This window comes from Heptranchias perlo, chromosome 16, assembly GCF_035084215.1.
Source record: "Heptranchias perlo isolate sHepPer1 chromosome 16, sHepPer1.hap1, whole genome shotgun sequence".
NCBI classification, from domain to species: Eukaryota; Metazoa; Chordata; class Chondrichthyes; order Hexanchiformes; family Hexanchidae; genus Heptranchias; species Heptranchias perlo.
Window position 1 is genome coordinate 48,058,179 of NC_090340.1, and position 19,687 is coordinate 48,077,865.

The window sequence follows — 19,687 nt, forward strand, 5'->3', positions numbered from 1 at the left end:
TCAACATTCCAAAAGATTTTTGTTGGCATGCTGAACATGTCAATCAACATTACTAAAAATGTAAACCTTAAGTAACATAATTTTTTATTAACTGTCCTTTATGCAGAATTTTAAGCACAATTTTTGTGCTGCATCCTCCAAGTTATGTGTGCATATTAAAATGGTATTCCATTTTTTTTTAGTTTATTCTCAGGAATGTGGGCATCACAGGCAAAGCTGGCATTAATTGCCCTTCCCTAGTTACCATGAGAAGTTGGTAGTGAGTCGTCTTCTTGAATCGCTGCAGTCCGTGTGGTATTCTTTGTAATGATTTGATACAACTGAGTGGCTTGCTAGGCCAGACCGGGTAAAGACAGCCGGTTTCCTTCCCTAAAGGGGATTAGTGAACCAGTTGGATTTTTAGGACAACCTGACAGCTTCATAGTTACTTTTACTGATAACAGCTTTTTATTTCCAGATTTTGTTTCAACTGAATTCAAATTCTCAAACTATCATGGTGGGATTTGAACTCACGTTCTCTGAATTATTAGTCCAGGCCTCTGGATTGCTAATCCAGCAACATAACCACTACACTACTGTACCTGGGGCCCACACTTTGTGCATGAGCAACATTAACATTTTCAGTTCTGGATAAAGAAAGCATCCTCAGGCACAAATTGAGTCAACAATCTGCAGGGAAGTGCATATAAAATTTATACGTCCCTGTTAATGATACACAGGGATAAATAAAAGTCAACATGCCTCTTAAACATGCTAAATTGTATGAGAAAGCAATATTTAACAGAGACAGCAATGAACTTTTTGTCATTAAGATAGTCATCCAATGCCATAGGGAGGTCCTTGATATTTTCAGTATGTATCAAATACTAGAGGTTACTCAAAAGGATTTTAAAGAATTAAAAGGGACCTGGAAAAATTTCCAACTGACAATTTGGGTGCAAATAATGAGGTTGAGTTAGTAGCATGCACAGCCTCATTTAAACATTAAAGTCTGTTGAAAAGGTTCCCTTGCTGAATTTTATGTCTGTGGGTAAGGTTCCACCTGCAGTGTAAGCGTTACCCAAAAAAACAGGGCCCACTGGAATCCTGAAATCTCAGCAGGCTTCTTAAAAGGGAGAAGGTAGGTTTTGAATTTGTTGCTGATCCATGTACCTTTGCCTGCATTTTGTTCCATTCATTAGTCGGCTTTGCTGGTAGTTCTTCATTTTTGCATTTATTCCCCGACCAATACTTTACTACTGGGTTGTTACTGGCTTTGACATTCCATCTTAAAGATGGGCGTTTCTTAGGCAGTTGCAAACACACTGCATGATAGAGAGAAGAAAGTGAGTACATGAGAGGCCAACAAATGCAAGTTCAACTACTCTTGAGGCACGGTGGTCACACCCAGGACTTGTAGCTGGACATTATTTTTTTTTTAATTAGTCTGGTGGGTGACACTGGCCATCCCTGGTTGCCCTGAGGTGGTCCTTGAACCACTGGAATCCTTATAGTGATCTCGTGCTCTCACAATGGTATTAGGTGGAGGATTCCAGGATTTTAACCTAGTGACAATGAAGGAGCAGCGATATATTCCCAACTGAGATGGTTTTTGCTGAGAAAATGCCTATTTAATTATGCATTTCAAATGGGTGCTGAAGGACAGGCCAACAAAGAATTTCTTTAAAACTCAAACACCCCGAGCTCTTGCTACTGGTGCTTCCATGCCCAATGTCCCCTATTACATAAATCTGGACTCATTTTAAATTATAACCAGCAAACTGGTGAGCGCTTCCTGCTTCAATATTAAACCCGATGGCAAAATTGAATGTGACACTAAATGGGCGGAGTACTGACAAGATGGATCTTTTTCCAATTGATTGCGCTCACCTTGATGTTTGTGAAAGGTTAAATTGCATTTGACCTTGTAACCCATCAGTGAAATACAGCTGCTGGGAGAATTTTGAACTACAATTGTAGTTTTTAGTATTATTTGTACTTTTTTAGAATTGCATCAAGATATTAATTATTTCTAGTGAATGCTTTTTATTACTGTGTCTGCTGTGTTAATGCACATGAATAATTTTGATAGAGATTTATATTTAATACAGTCTAAGTAAACCTACAATCCCTAGTCAGCAATCACAGTTTGCCTTTCCTTGTGGACGATGCTATACAAATAAACATTTCAAATAAAGACTCTGTTTTCCACAAAACCAAGAACTTGGCTTAATGTGCCTTTAATTAATGTTGACGTGGCGAGTAAAATGATTTAGATTTGGCACTGCAATTTAGCCAATTATCAGCTTTACATCAATGAACCAATTTCTAATAAGAGACATTAATGTTAAACAGAATAATCTTCATGAATCAAATCATATAAAAATAAATTTAATTAGTGTGATGTGATTATGAGAGAGATTGGAAGAATCAGAAAACAAACAACAAGTGACTAGCCATTACAGGCCAATAATCAGGGGTCATTACACAGGGCCTTCACTACTGGCACAGAGTCTTGCTGGACAGGAGCATGGGTGAGGGATAAGGCTATAACACAAAAGTCCTGATTCCCTGATCAGTGCTTACTCCTAGCAAGGCTCCGTATCAGCAGTGGAGCTTTGCGAAGTTAACCCTCCTAGTTCTATAACTAGAATACTTAATGGAAAATAAGATGTAATTTGTTATCTTGCGTGGGAATTTTAATATCATTTCAATAGGTCATTAGAAGTAGAAAATCTTAAAATTCATGAAATAATGAGAGTAAGATTTGGGAAGATTTTTTTTGTGTTCGCACTCCTGGGACAGAACTTCAAGTGACAGAAGCACATACCAGTAATTTGAGAGTAGGGGTCAGCATGAAGCTCTGCACCAGGAGCACTAATTTGCAAAATTTACCCTGTTGTATACAAGTAAATGGGCACATACAATAAAGCCCATCTGTAAGATCACTTTTACAAACATACCATGGTCAAGGTTTAGGCAGAATCCTAAGCCGGTATGGTGTAGTGCAATTTGTGTTGCTTGATGGGAAGCTGACTCTCCAATAGTTTCGAGATCAGCCTTATTTCAATATTCATGGTGAGCTCCTGGTGTTATGAAAGCCTCTAATTGGCAGCTTGCTATTTAGGGGAACAGGGAAGTAAGTAGTGCGCTGCTGCAGGATTTAAAGCTCTGGAGCAGATTGAAGAGGACATCACACCCAAAAGTGATTAGCCAGCAGACTTAAAACTTTTGTTCTTAAAAAATATTTGTGAGATTTGCAAGGTCTGCAGAGAGCCCAGAGATTCATGAACAAAGCAGTAAAATTGCTTCTGCACGAAGTTAGACAGAGAAGGGAGGCACGCGCTTCCCTTTGGGTCAGTGCAATCCCTCACCCCCGCCCCCACCCTCTGCAGCACAACAGCAGTTGCCTGGGGAATCTGGGCAGCAGTACCAACCTCTTGCACAGATGATCAGTGCTGGAAAAGGTTTAATGACATTACCTGTGCAGACAACATAAAGGAAGTCAGTCACAGTTTCTAAGAATGCATAGTACTGAGCATGTCAGACTCTTTAACACAATGTGACCTCCCCTCACACCATGTTAAACTGCTTGAATTGTTTACTATCAATCCCCAGAAGGCAACAGGGTGACCATTACAGCCCAAGCCTTCAATATGAGTATTTGTTCACTCAACTTTATATACAATCACCCCAATAAAAGCCTTAAATAGAATCTAATTGCTTGTTGCATCCACCTCTCTAAGCCTAACTCCCACCCGCCCCCTGCCCATTATGGGCTGCATGCAGACACCTAGGTTTTACTGCATCTCATGGTAACAGAAAGTAATATTCATTTACGACATTTTTTTTAAATAAAAGGAGAGGACATCCTATAACTGCTGGGAGAGATCGGGGACAGGGGTTGGGCCCCTAAACTCAAGAGCACACACTCCAATCATGAGCAAGAAGCGTTACAGATCCTGGGGAGGGAGGCCGTGGTGGTATTTGGGGGATGTAGATACCAGCTATAGATTCATGATGACATTGTTTCATTCTACTGTATCCAACATTACATGTCAGCACATTATTTGGGGGGGCGGGATTCACTTCCGCTCAACTTCTACTCAAAATGTGTTGGAGTGAGTTAGTGCGTCGTTCTTGTGAAGGGTTGTGCAGATGTGTGAGGCAGCTTCATATAGTGTGCATGCTGAGAGGGAGAAGCAGCAAGTTGTGAGCAGAATGGTCATGTGCTAGGAAGTGGCTCCAGTGTGAAACATGAAAGCAGTTAGCAGAGGAGTAAAATGTTTTCCAGTTGCTACCAGGTAAAAGCAGAATGCTGTTTGTACCTGTCATGAGGGCAGCAGCAGCAGCAGGTGAGTGTGTGATTAGAATGAGGAGAGATGATGCAGTGACCTCTGCTGGAAGTGAACATATGTGGATAGAATCAAGGATGGCTGTAATCGAACTTGTGGTTCAACAGTGTGCCAACACTCACTATTTAGGCTCGTACGTTTAGAGAAACTGTTATCCACGGAATGTTCGACAAGAAGCAGTTAATGCCTTCAGGAGAGAAAAGAGGGCGAAAAAGATTTAAATAACAGATTAATCTACTACTTCATAGTTTTGTGGTTGACATTGATTTCCCAAATATAAATTTGCAGGATTTGATAGCAGTTACAATTACTAGGAAGTTCAAGTTTTTGCAGTTGACAGACTATCTTGTTGGATGCTGAATTTGTAATATAGTTCATCAGAATTATCTGAAACTTTGCAGGTAATTTATGTTCTCAGTAGACATTTTAACAGTTAATTCCAAAAATTTTAAGTGATCTACCTTTTCCCAAAACAAGTTCCAAAAGAGGTTCCTTTCTTTTTTGTACTTTCAGCAGCAGAATGTTTACATAAGACAAGTGACATACAAAAGGATATACATAAAATTCTACACTTGCCCTTTTTAATCTGCTCTTTAGCTCCATTATACCTCAACATTTAATCTCATTTCACTGAAGAAAAAAAAAAATCTACTACTATTTAAAACACCATCTTGTAATTTTTGCTCCAGTCAGCAGAAAATACTCCTTTGAAACCCATTAGTTTCATTATGCTATATATTTTGATTCTTATCACTAGCTGGTGCTATAGTGACCTTTTATGCTGAAGAGTGTTGTACCAACACCACCAACTGGGTGGCACTGTCAAGAAGCAGAAACTGCAACAAATAACACAGACTGTGGGTTCTGAATAACTGGATATAATTGAGCACAAATATAACATATTTCAGGATAGATGTTTATTACAGCACTGCCCAGCAGCAACAGTCAAGCAATGTTCTGCAAAGGCACAATGACATTTACTATCCATCTGGGCTTCACAGGATTTTTTGTTCGCCCAGACATTAAATGAGATGAAAGAAGGAATAGTAGCTGAAAAAGAAAAGAAAGAAATGTATTTAATAAAATAATAAAAAATTGGAGTGTTAAAGAAGTTATTCAAAATGAAAGAAGGATTTCAAAAGCCAAGCAAGTGTGAGTGCATTTACCTGGTCTTATGTTTAGCAAATGCAAGCTGAATTACCTTAAAGGATAATCCTTGTAGTACAAGAAAGAAATGGTCAAATCTCCCTTCATCAGGAGCCTGAAAGCAAAGTTCTGTAACTTGTGCCTGAATGCTCACTCAGACAGATTCATCTGTGGAATTCCCCCTCAATCATACCAGAGTGAAAAAGGTTGTTGAGGCTTTTTCTCCAAATATTCTTTCCTTGGATTATGGGTCAAATATCACATTCTGTTCCCTCATAACAGGAATTCCAACAGTTACATGTTTTTTTCCTGTGATCAATTTGACATCTGGAACAGGAAGACAAAACAAATCACCTTTCTGGCACTATGGTTGAGCCATGCCATTACCAGTCAGCACTTGGAACTGGGTGCATGGTTGTCAGAGAAGATGAGGAAAAACTGTAAATAGCTCCAGGTGGTTGATATGCCATGAATATTCCTAAATTGATGAACATCTACCTTTGCTTCTCTCATAGAAGAATTGTCTTCGGTCACAATAGAGAAAAGGATCACATGGCAAGAAGTCTGGGATAGTTAAAAACAATGATTATATTAACCTTCTCACACAGATAATGCATCTAACATAGATAGGAGGAAGCATCATATTTATTAAATTCCTCATCTAATAAACCCTAAACTGATGGCATTTCGATCTGTTAAGGTTAGCTTTGGCAAAGTCATTTTCCCTGATAAAGCTAGAGTTAGTAAGGTGAAAGCTAACACAAATACTAAGAATTCCAAGTTGATAAGATGGTATAATGCTATCAAATTATTTCAGTTTTGAACCAATATGGACTGGAAAATTAGTATGATAGCAGAAAAAATAAATTTCTCTAGAAAGATGCAATTTATTGAACTGGTAATGGGTGTGCTGAGCACAACATATTAAAGTTGACATGAATCTTCCTCAGGCAAAACAGAACTGATTCAAGCTGCACTTAATATTTAAAATCATGGTTCTCCTGCCTAACTTTCAAAACTTCTGCTAAGAATTAAGATAAAAGTGAGCTATCCTAACCGCTTGCTGACCCCACCCTGTGTCTGCCCATGACTTGATGCATACCAAATTACTGTACAAATATGCACAATTAGGTTGTCAATGTAACCTCCTCAACATGCAGTGTTGAGAATATACATCAGTATTATATCAATGTGAAAATCAGTCTTGAATTTTTCTCTTTTGTAAATGAAAATGTTTCTGAAAATTTTAATTTTAAAAGATCGTTTATACTTGGGAGTGTTGATTGTTAAATGCCTTCCTGTTTCAGCTTGTAATCTGTTTGTTTATAATGTTTAGTTTCTTGAAATAAAATGTGGGAGGAGACCCAAAAAGAACAGAGGGTAATTATACAATGCTGGTGCCCAAGATATTTGACATAGATTAGCCATAACTAACCGTAACCTTGCTAAACCTCCAGTTGCACCTTCATGTCCACAGCATTGGGCACTCATTTCTGAGGTGCACTTTGGCTTTGCGGAGGAAAGGATCAAAGACTTCAACAATTTTTTAGCCTCAACATTTACGATAATTTAGCTTATTCAGATACTGCACATTCTGATCATTTATGGCATTTTGCTCTTTGCCCATTACGTTCTACATTTGGCTGATACGCTCCAAACTATGTTCAAGTTATAACGGAGTAACATTTTGCATGTAAACATTTTGTAATGTAAAAAAGCAAAAAAGGTTTAGAGTGTCAACAGACACAGCTCAGTAACTTCAGATCCTGTAACTCCTGATGCTGGTACGTTGGGACTAACCACCAATTAAAGAAACTTGACAACCTCTCCACATTTCTTCATTGCCCCCATGAACCCATTATGGTGGAGTTCAGTGGAAGGCAGGTAGATGTGGTCCACTGACTTTGAAGTGGTACTCTTCAGGGTACAGTCCATTAAGAACTTGTCAATCTTTGTGTTACTAATTTAGCTGTGGGTGTGACCTGCAATTTCAAGACTTGAAGTCAGGAAATGGTTGCAGCTTTCAACCCAATAGCAAAACAATACTTCAGAGTGCAGCCCATTCTGGCAATTCCCCAGCTGGTATTTCAGATAAAATGGGCTGAGAATACACTCTGTGAAAGAGTGTATCTATAGTGTGTTGAATTAAAACTACAATATCCGATTCGTGCTCACCAAAATATCACTTAAAATAAAGCACTTTTACAGCAAACCTTCAAATAGGCAATCCTCTCAAATTCCAGACCATAAACTCAACTTCTGTTTTTACACATATTCAATACTTGTAACAAACTACTTTGTATACAGATGTGTTCTAGAACTGTTATGAACAATGTGTATCAGTTATGACCTGCTTACAGAAACTTATATTCGACATACATTAGAAATCATGCACTTACCAGAATTTGTAAGTGCTAATATGAGGTTATTACTGTTTCTTTAAAGTGTGCAGCTGGCCTATGCTGATCTTAGTTAAGCCCAAAGGCTATCCAGGTGTGGCCAAATAAAAGATATAAATAGCATAGCAAAGGTTCAAGTGAAATGTTTGACAAAACATGACTAAATCAATATAGGAATGCTAAGAGCCACACTTTCCTATGCATTAACAAGTGTGAGGAGCTCATGGACTTCTTTGTCATTAAGATTGAGACCATCCGTTCAGCTGCCTGTGCAGTTTCTCTCCCTTCCCCTAGCCCACCAAGCCAAACTTCCCCTAAGGTTTTCCCCTGCCCTAGCCCTAGCCTTGCATCTTTCTCTAGTTTCTCTCCTATCTCCCCTCATGTCCTCTCCGAGCTCATTTTGACCATGAGACCCACCTCCTGCACCCTCGACCCTATTCCCACCAAACTGCTGACCACCCAACTTCCCTTCCTAGCTGATACTGTTAACAGTTCCCTCTCCACAGGTACTGTCCCCCACCCCTTCAAATCTGCTGACATCATCCCCCGCCTCAAAAACTCACTCTTGACCCCTCTGTCCTTGCAAACTACCATCTCCAACCTCCCTTGACTCTCCAAAGTCCTTGAACGTGTTGTCACCTCCCAAATCCGTGCCCACTTTTCCCGCAACTCCATGTTTGAATCCCTCCAATCAGGTTTCCACCCCTGCCACAGTACTGAAACGGCCCTTATCAAAGTCACGTATGACGTCCTATGTGACTGTGACCGTTGTAAACTATCCGTCCTCATCCTTTTCCATTTGTCTGCAGCCTTTGACATGGTTGACCACACCAACCTCCTCCAACGTCTCTCCTCCATCGTCCAGTGGGTGGGACTGCGCTCACCCCGTTCCATTCTTATCTATCCAGTCAGAGGCAGAGAATCACCTGAAAAGGCTTCTCTTTCCAATCCCGCAGTTTACCTCTGGAGTTCCCCAAGGATCTATCCTATCTCCCCTCATGCACTCTATGAGCTCTTTTTGACCATGAGACCCACCTCCTGCTCCCTTGAACCTACTCCCACCAAACTGCTGACCATCCAACTTCCCGTCCTGGCCCCCATGTTAGCTGAGGGGAGATCCTTGGGGAACTCCAGAGGTAACGGTGCGGGAGCATCTATGTGCTGCCCCTCAACGACATCATCCAAAAACACATCTGATTCCACGTGTACGCTGTTGACACCCAGCTCAACCTCACCATCACCACCTCTCCCAAACCCACCACCGTCTCTCATTTGCAACACGCTTGTCTGACATCGAGAACTGGATGAGCAAAAATTTCCTCCAACTAAATATTGGGAAGACCGAAGCCATCGTCTTTGGTCCCCACAGCAAACTCCATTCTCTAGCCACTGACTCCATCCCTTTCCCTGGTCATAGCCTGAGGCTGAAACAGACCATTCGCAACCTTGGCGTCCTATGTGACCTCGAGATGAGCTTCCAACTATATATCCACTCCATCAACCAAGACCGCTTACTTCCACCTCTGGAACTAGCCACGCCTCCAGCCAAACTGTTCCAGTACAGCTACAACACTGGCATCTACCCGACAATGTGGAAAATTGCCCAGGTATGTCCTGTCCACAAAAAGCAGGACAAATCCAATCCCGCCAATTACCATCCCATCAGTCTACTCTCAATCATCAGCAAAGTGATGGAAGTTGTCGTCAACAGTGCTATCAAGCGGCACTTACTCACCAATAACCTGCTCACCGATGCTCAGTTTGGGTTCCGCCAGGACCACTCGGCTCCAGACCTCATTACAGCCTTGGTCCATACATGGACAAAAGAGCTGAATTCCAGAGGTGAGGTGAGAGTGACTGCCCTTGACATCAAGGCAGCATTTGACGGAGTGTGGCACCAAGGAGCCCTCATAAAATTGAAGTCCATGGGAATTAGGGGGAAAACTCTCCAGTGGCTGGAGTCATACCTAGCACAAAGGAAGATGGTAGTGGTTGTTGGAGGCCAATCATCTCAGCCCCAGGACATTGCTGCAGGAGTTCCTCAGGGCAGTGTCCTCGGCCCAACCATCTTCAGCTGCTTCATCAATGACCTTCCCTCCATCATAAGGTCAGAAATGGGGATGTTCGCTGATGATTGCATAGTGTTCAGTTCCATTCGCAACCCCTCAGATAATGAAGCTGTCCGTGCCCGCATGCAGCAAGACCTGGACAACATCCAGGCTTGGGCTCATAAGTGGCAAGTAACAATCACGCCAGACAAATGCCAGGCAATGACCATCTCCAACAAGAGAGATCTAACCACCTCCCCTTGACATTCAACGGCATTACCATCGCCGAATCCCCCACCATCAACATCCTGGGGGTCACCATTGACCAGAAACTTAACTGGACCAGCCATATAAATATTGTGGCTACAAGAGCAGGCTGGGTATTCTGCGGCGAGTGACTCACCTCCTGACTCCCCAAAGCGTTTCCACCATCTACGAGGCACAAGTCAGGAGTGTGATGGAATACTCTCCACTTGCCTGGATGAGTGCTGCTCCAACAACACTCAAGAAGCTCGACACCATCCAGAACAAAGCAGCCCGCTTGATTGGCACCCCATCCATCCCCTAAACATTCACTCCCATCACCAGCGGCGCACTGTGGCTGAAGTGTGTACCATCCACAGGATGCACTGCAGCAACTCGCCAAGGCTTCTTCGACAGCACCTCCCAAACCCGCAACCTCGACCACCGAGAAGAACAAGGGCAGCAGGCACATGGGAACAACACCACCTGCATGTTCCCCTCCAAGTAACACACCATCCCGACTTGGAAATATATCGCCGCTCCTTCATAGTCATTGGATCAAAATCCTGGAACTCCCTACCTAACAGCACAGTAGGAGAACCTTCACCACATGGACTGCAGTGGTTCAAAAAGGCGGCTCACCACCACCTTCTCAAGGGCAATTAGGGATGGGCAATAAATGCTGGCCTCGCCAGCGACGCCCACATCCCATGAACGAATGAAAAAAAACATAGTCTGTCTCTGCTCTTACCTCAGCTCATCTGCTGCTGAAACCCTCATCCATGCATTTGTAACCTCTAGACTTAACTATTCCAATGCTCTCCAGACTGGCCTCCCATCTTCCACCCTCCATTAACTTGAGGTCATCTAAAATTCTGCTGCCTGTATCCTAACACGCACCAAGTCCCGTTCACCCATCATTCCTGTGCTCGCTGACCTACATTGGCTCCCAGTCCGAGAATGCCTCAATTTTCAAATTCTCATCCTTGTTTTCAAATCACTCCATGGCCTCACCCCACCCTCTCTCTCTAACCTCCTCCAGCCCTACAACCCTCGGAGATCTTTGCGCTCCTCCAATTCTTGCCTCTTGCGCATCCCCGATTTTAATCGCTCCACTTAGAGGCCGTGCCTTCAGCTGCCTTGGCCCTAAGCTCTGGAATTCGCTCCCTAAACCTCTCCATCCCTCTACCTCTCTTTCCTCCTTTAAGACATTCCTTAAAATCTACCTCTTTGACCAAGCTTAGAAGCCCATGGAATAGAGGGAAAAGTGCGGATTTGGTTAGGAAGTTGGCTGAGCGAAAGGCGACAGAGAGTAGGGATAATGGGTAGATACTCACATTGGCAGGATGTGACTAGTGGAGTCCCGCAGGGATCTGTCTTGGGGCCTCAATTATTCACAATATTTATTAACAACTTAGATGAAGGCATAGATAGTCTCATATCTAAGTTTGCCGATGACACAAAGATTGGTGGCATTGTAAGCAGTGTAATTGAAAACATAAAATTACAAAGCGATATTGATAGATTAGGTGAATGGGCAAAACTGTGGCAAATGGAATTCAATGTAGACAAATGTGAGGTCATCCACTTGGGATCAAAAAAGGATAGAACAGGGTACTTTCTAAATGGTAAAAAGTTAAAAACTGTGGATGTCCAAAGGGACTTAGGGGTTCAGATACATTGATCATTGAAGTGTCATGAACAGGTGCAGAAAATAATCAAGAAGGAAAATGGAATGTTGGCCTTTATATCAAGTACAAGAGGGCAGAAGTTATGCTGCAGCTATACAAAACCCTAGTTAGACCGCACCTGGAGTACTGTGAGCAGTTCTGGGCACCGCACCTTCGGAAGGACATATTGGCCTTGGAGTGAGTGCAGCGTAGGTTTACTAGAATGATACCCGGACTTCAAGGGTTAAGTTATGAGGAGAGATTACACAAATTGGGATTGTATTCTCTAGATTTTCGAAGGTTAAGGGATGATCTGATCAAAATTTATAAGATATTAAGGGGAACGGATAGGGTGGATAGAGAGAAACTATTTCCGCTGGTTGGGGATTTTAGGAGTAGGGGGCACAGTCTAAAAATTAGAGCCAGACCTTTCAGGAGCAAGATTAGAAAACATTTCTACACACAAAGGGTGGTAGAAGTTTGGAACTCTCTTCTGCAAACGGCAATTGATACTAGCTCAATTGCTAAATTTAAATGTGAGATAGATAGCTTTTTGGCAACCAAAGGTATTAAGGGATATGGGCCAAAGGCAGGTATATGGAGCTAGATCACAGATCAGCCATGATCTTATCAAATGGCAGAGCAGGCAGGAGGGGCTGAATGGCCTACTCCTGTTCCTATGTTCCTATGAGCTTTTGGTCACCTGTCCTAACATCTCATGTGGTTCAGTGTCAAATTTTGTTTGAAAATGCTCCTGTGAAGCGCCTTGGGACATTTTACTACATTAAAGGCACTATATAAATGCAAGTTTTTGTATCATTATTAATAATTTCAAATTCCTTCAATCAATATTGGTATCATAGTTCAAGAAAGTACTGAAGCTGTAGAACACAATAATGAGCAACTTGTTTAAATAAGACAAGGAATTTCTTCTCAGTGCTGTTGGTGGTCAGATAGCATTGTGCATTTAAATCCTGGAGACAGGTTTATCAGCAAAAGTAAGCAACGCTGATAATACTGCCTAACTGAAGAATTTAGGAAGATAAGGTTAACTGGACAGTTACAATTTCTAGGACACGTTTATGTAGCTTTAATTGGATCTTTTCAAACTCATGACAAGGAAGTTTGACTAAGATTCATCAGATTGCCTGAAATAGTATTTTACTTTGAAATATTTCAGTTTGAACATTGTTTTTCAAGTTGGAGGTTATATGAAAGACATAGGATACAGTGAACATTACACAAAAAAGACTGAGGAAAGTAGAAAGATTTATAAGCGTGGGAGGAAGATGGAGAGAGTTTTTGTGTGAAAGAACAAGTTATAAGAATGGAAGGAGCAACATCTGAACAAATGGACTGGGTTGACAGTTAAAACTAAAATAAATTGTCAATTTATTGAAGACATGTTACCTTTGAATGAGAAAGGTATTCATATATTTAACATTCAAATTTTAAACCACAAAAGGTACAATCATCACATGGCACCAAACCAGAGGGAAGATTGTTTCTGATTGTGCCTGAACTGTGTCAATACATTAATTGGCTTGTCATCCAATTAAAGTGTTTGTACATCTTATTTTGATGTGATGTAGTGTGGGCAATTAATACTGATGTCTGTATTTGTTATCTTGTTGTACAGATCATAGAAATTAACTTTATAATGCAATCTAACTATCATGTTGAGCTATTTGTCACAGCTAGCGGTGTCACAGTAATCCAAGAATTTGAGATTTTTGCTGTGCTTCGGCAATTTAGATTCTGTTGATTCACACTAATTATCAGTCATCGTTGGTAATGTAAAGCTTACTGCAATGCTTTAGATGATCAAAGTTGCACTACTGTAGTTTTGTACTTGGTCAAATATAGCACTGTGTTGAGTCTGGCTCTGACAGTTTCTTTATTTCAATGGTTTTGTCATGACAGTTTCCATATCATAGTATAACACTAGGTATAAACTTAATTCCTGATCCATCCCCCTGTGCAAGAAGGCATTTGAACAGAAACTTAACATATTCTTAAAATGACCATATTCCTAACATTGCATGGTCTAACCATCTGCTGCATGGTAACTGCAAGTAGGCTTGCAGATGGCAGAGCTCTGCACCAGCCTCTTTGCTGCTAAGGCTGAAGGGGCACCGGATTAAGAAATGGCAGGCAAAAATCTAAGAAGTTAAGTTACTGATTTAGCTGTGGACGTGACCTGCAATTTCAAGACTTGATATCAGGAAATAAATGAGGCTTTCAACCCAGTATCAAGACAGTCCTTCAATGTGGAGCCCAAGACATCAGGCAATCCTCCAGCTGGTATTTCAGATAAAATGAGTTGGGAATGCCTGTCACTGAAAGAAGTATCTACAATAACTTAGTGTTCACCAAAATATCAAGAACAAAAATGCTAATATGAAATTATTACTATTTTATTAAAGTGTGCAACTGAGCTATGATGATCTCAGTTCAAGTAAAATTGTTAGCCAAAAGGCTATCCAGATTCAACAAAAAAGGTATGACCATCTAAAACACGTAGTAAGGTTTAGTGCCATGCGTTGTAGTATTTATTACATTTCCACAGGTGACATCATTTATGTGAATCAGTAGAATCTAGATCACCATAAGCATACAACAATCTCAAATTCTAGGATTACAGTGACAAATCCCCAGCTCTGACAAACACAACATTATAGAATCAGATTGCATTATAAAGCTGATTTCTGTGGTCTGTGCAATAAGATAACAAACAAATCCCAAGAAGACAAAGCCCTACAGTCATTGGCAGGTCGGTGTTCCAGGGCTTGCATTAAAAACCATATTTGATTGGTATCTGTTAATTGTATGATTTATATCAATGAGTGTTAATTGTATTCAGGTGGTGGGTATCAATTGGAGACACTCTTGTATCCTTTTTATAGGAGAGCTTATGTAGGGTGTGGTGCGTGTGTAAGGGGAATCTCTTTGAATAAAGGCTTGGAAACAACGAAAGACCAGGCTCTCGTATTCTATCCTTCACCACATGGTTATCCAATTATAAGAGTAGCATCTTGAAAGTTGCAGGATTTCAGATAATTGATCATCCTGGCATGTCTTATTTCATGCTGTACAAATGTAGTTAATCATGCATTCACATATTGTAGTGAAGGGGTCTCCCAGTGCAGTTTTCTTTGGGAAGGGGACCATCCACCAGCACTCTGCCAAAGTGAGGTAATTTTGCCACTCTTTGCAAATGTAAGTGTGTGAGTGCCGGCATTCGGCACAGAGGATCTCTCAAGCAGCCCGGCGTGCCTGGCATCCTTTTATAGATTCTCCTTTTTTACAGGTCAGCTTGGAGGATGCCAACTGGCAAACCCATCAGCACCAGGAAAGAGAGTTGGAGAGAGGAAAATAATAAGAAAGTCTAAAAAGCTTAAGTGGCAACAAGAAGAAAGCAGGTAAAAATAGCAAAGGGAGCCCAGAAATGATCTAAAACACTTACTTATACTATCGTCGGCCTCCCTTCCTGTAGGTCCATCCCAAACCACCCTTTCTGCCAAGTTTCCTGTTCTTGCATAGGACTTAGCTACACGCATGCTTGTCAACCAGGAAATACAGCAGGTGCTTTCCATACTGTCTTTTGAATACGATAATGTAGATACTGTCTGCTTTGCACAGGAGCTTTCACCACCCAACCCACAAATCATCGGAGACTCTAACTTGTTCAGGAAGTGGTAGAGATCAGGTGCTACTGATTTCTGCCAAATATTACAGTCTGTTACATCTCAGCTGAAAACTGGACGTAACAGATACTAAAATCAGAAGCAACATTTTCTCTGGGGCCATTGTCTTTCAAAGGTGGGCTATTTTCTGTGAATGAACCTGGGTTTCAAAAGAATGAAAGATAATGACAATATATTACAGGCAAATATGATTCATTTTTGTCAGATATGCTGGCAAAATTTTTAACAAAATGGAAATATGTCACTGTTAAATGTGTCAATTTTTGATGTGATTTTATTAGCAGCCTCAAAAAAGTATCAGACACAGCTGCAATAATGATCTTTTCACAGTACTAAAGCAGTTAAGGAGTCACTTGACCTCTATAAAGTCATATGTCAAATGCACAATTCTACACAAAATGCAGGGACATCAACAGGGATCGGTGTCTCCTGATTGATTCTGTGATGGATAAACTGAAAGGAGAGTTGAAGATGGGGGGTGGGAAATGAAGCCAATACCCAGTATAAAAAAATGGAGATCCCAGGCATGACTATGTGTCATGTAGAGCATAAACATAATATATGGGATTTGAAGGACCTGGAGTGAAGATGGTCCATGACTAGGTTTTTTTTAAAAAAAGTACAGTACTATTATGAAATGGGAGCACAGAATATATATGCACATGGCAAAATTGCAGCTATTAAAAAAAAGCCAGAATATAATAAGTAAGAGAAAATAGCAGGGTTATGCAAATTACATTATATATGCCAAAATGGATGAATGTACTATAATAAGGCACTTGGAGTAAATCACTGCACCTCAATCCCCAGTGCTGTTAAATTTAGAAGAAATACTAGACTGTAATACATCATGGCAGACCATAGATCCTCAGATGTCATATCACTGACAAAATTCAAAAATGATGTAATTGTTATATTTGGAAAGTCTTGAAGGTCTTGGGAATGTGAATGTTAGTATGGACCTATTGTGCCTGTGCTGGTACTAGCTTCAAGTCTGAGCTATCTACTCATTAGTTAGATATTCCATGATTTTCACAAAATGTTCCATGAATGTGTCCACAACACGGAGAAGGAGAAGCAAGGATCATAGGTGATGAGGAGCCACCTGTTGAAGAGAAGCCCAACATGCAGGGTGCCCTTCCTAAGCTGGGTATGGTTACAAACCTTAGTTAGCAGGCTTTCAAAGAGAGATTATTAGAACATGTCGTTGACGTTGAACACTGGAAGGTGGTATGGTTTGATTAGGTTGAGTGCACAACAATGCCAGTAGCATGTCAAGTGAAGACCGCACATAGATCGTAGGAACACCTTTCATGAATGTTCACACTGCTATTGTGAGACCTTTGGGTCAAAAATCTAAAAAGTCGTAACAACTGGCTTCAACTTGATTGGCAAACACTTATGGAAGGATTCAAAAGCCTAAGAAAAACTAGTATTTAGGCTAATACAGATCACTGGACAACTTGAGGGGAAGCCCTGCACCAGTGACAGAAGTGAATTAGCACAAGCTCAGACTGTTGGCACTAGCTTCAACAGTAGCTCTGTACTACTACATAGCTCTGCACAAGTGATAGCAGGCACTGCCTCTGAAAGTACCGAGCCCACAGCAACAGCAGTAGCAGAAACCCTGGATCGGATGCAAGTCCATCCCAGTTAGCTCCAAATGCTGGTAGTAGATCTTTTATATCATTGTGGCCATCTACCAATGCTATGGGGAACACTTAGCAGTAAGCCATATCCACAATCAACAGAGAACCGCATGGCACATCAGGGACAAATGCTGCAGCAAGACACATTAAACATATATACCAATGGATAAATTGAATTAACTGTTATTGTATATTGCAATGTCATTCTTTTATGGCATAGAACATAAAGTGTTTGTTTTCTACATTGTTTTCCTACATTACAACAGTGACTACACTTCAAAAATACTTAATTGGCTGTGAAGTGCTTTGGGAGGTCGTGGGAAGCGCTATATAAATGCAAGTCTCTCTTTCTTTCTAGGAGTAAACTTAACGCAGTATATTTACTCTCTTAAAAACTGAAAAATGATAAAGCAAATACTAGTTTTATGATTATAAATATGTGCAGTGCCCAATTACAGAGTTCATTGGAAGAACTAGACTGTCCAAAAAGTTGCATCAGCAATTGGCAAGTATATCTGCCTTATTGAAAGCTCTGGAGCATCTTTTGATATGAAGCCACTTCAGCTAGAGAGGGGGGAGAGGAAAGAGAGGAAATGTAAAAATAAAGGTGGTTTGATTCAAACCTATAAACTCAGACATTGACTAGAAGCCAATGCACACTAGATGGGTGTCTCTCACTGAGAGAGGCCAGAATGCTGAACACTATTGGAAAGAGGGAACCAATGTTTTAGAAATTCTGTTCTTTGGAAGTTCTTACTGAGTAGAGTATGCTCTGCTAAAAGTTTCAGAAGATAAGTCTTCCGCCACTTGAGGATAAACTAGTAAGCACTGAATGAATAATCCATCTAACTTTAGATGGATTATTCATTCAGTGCTTACTAGTTTATCCTCAAGTGGCGGAAGACTTATCTTCTGAAACTTTTAGCAGAGCATACTCTACTCAGTAAGAACTTCCAGTATTTTATTTTCCTGGAGATAGCTATGTAACTTTACATAGCTATCTCCAGGAAAATAAAATACTGACGCGTATAAAAGGACAGAAGGAACCCCAGGCCCTTGGGTTGAACTGGGGAATTGTAACCCATATACAAAAAGTCTCAAAAGAATAAATTATTACAGAAACTTTGTTGAAACGCTTGGAGAGTATATTAATTATGTTTAGCAGGCCTCATCCACATGCCAATTTTGCTGCATTGTAAAAAGGTCACTTTTTCATTACAAGTGAACTATTGTCACATAGACAAAATGCCAAGACTTTGCTATGTTTTAGATTACTGTTGACACCGTCCTTCAATATGCTTCACCACCACAATGTTTGAGTCAGCATTACTACTAGTGTTTTAAAAAAAAAATAATACCTTGAACATTTATCACTCAACTTGGAAAGACAAAGACATGAGCAAAACATTTAGATTTGTCAGGCTGTTGAGGGAAAGAGGGGCATGCATGTTGTCTACAGAGGATAGCAAGCCAGAGTTATACAGTAAAGGTATGTGGATTGCTGCATAGTGTGAAGTTTTGCTCGATTATACTTGGATATCAGAGAGTACGTGTATAAAACTTTTCCTTGTTCTTTTTTATGTTGCCTGTCCAACAATTCTTTAAATTATTTTGCTCAAAGCTACTTTTGTGACAAATTTGGAGACAATCATTTTCCACTTTCATGGGGAAATTTTCATTGAGCGCAGCACCAAAAATATACTGATCTTTATATAAAAAGAGGTCTTGATATGAAATATTAGGTGGTACGTCAAAACAACATACAATCATGAAACTCTGTAGATGAACATAATCCACATCTGAACTTGGCTGAAATAATTTTGGATATTATTTCAGGGCATCTCAAAGTACCAATTTTTATGATCCTGCCAGTAAAAAATTTCCAAAATATATAATTTCAGTAACTAGCATGAGTTAGAATGCTGCTTTGCTTAAATGGAAATAGACGATAAAAGCAGAGAAGTTCTGGAAAACTCCGTCTTAGCAGAAACAAATTTAACCCTCTGAACAGGAGTTCATCATCACAAACCAACTTCCCAATTTCAAATGCATTTTAGGAGGTCACTACATAGAGGGATGGAATAACAAAGATCCTAGTCCACTCATGTGCACTTCTCTGCAGCCAGTTCAACACTGACCCTGGTGATGTTACAATAGTAGGTTGCCCACCTATGCACCTGCCCTAGCGATTGGGAAATGGCATAATGGATAATTGAGATCTAAATAGGAAGAAAATATCTTTAAAATGGGATTTAAAGTAAGTGAAAAATTAACTTTAAAGAAAAGTCTTTTAAACCAGCTGGTTGAATCAGAATCTTTTGTGCATCCACACTTTTGTAGGTTAGGCTTTTGTAATTCAACTTATGTCTGCTTTTGAAAGGAATACTGTGTCTCTATAATCCAAACTGTTTTATGACCTTTAAAGCAAATAGAATTAATCACTTTCACTTCTACAGCGATTATTCACAATGGTAAAACTCATCTGTTGATG

At 40.4% G+C, this 19,687-nt stretch overlaps 1 long non-coding RNA gene across 1 annotated transcript in view; it reads right to left on the minus strand.

Annotated features, from left to right (window-relative positions):
• Positions 1–5,233: 5,233 nt before the first annotated feature.
• Positions 5,234–19,687, minus strand: part of LOC137333352 (uncharacterized) — a 60,999-nt gene continuing 46,545 nt past the window's right edge. The window contains exons 3-4 of the long non-coding RNA XR_010965872.1: positions 5,536–5,807; positions 5,234–5,384 (exon numbers count right to left, since the gene is read on the minus strand). This is a non-coding gene — a long non-coding RNA (uncharacterized lncRNA). The remainder of the gene's footprint in view (positions 5,385–5,535; positions 5,808–19,687) is intronic.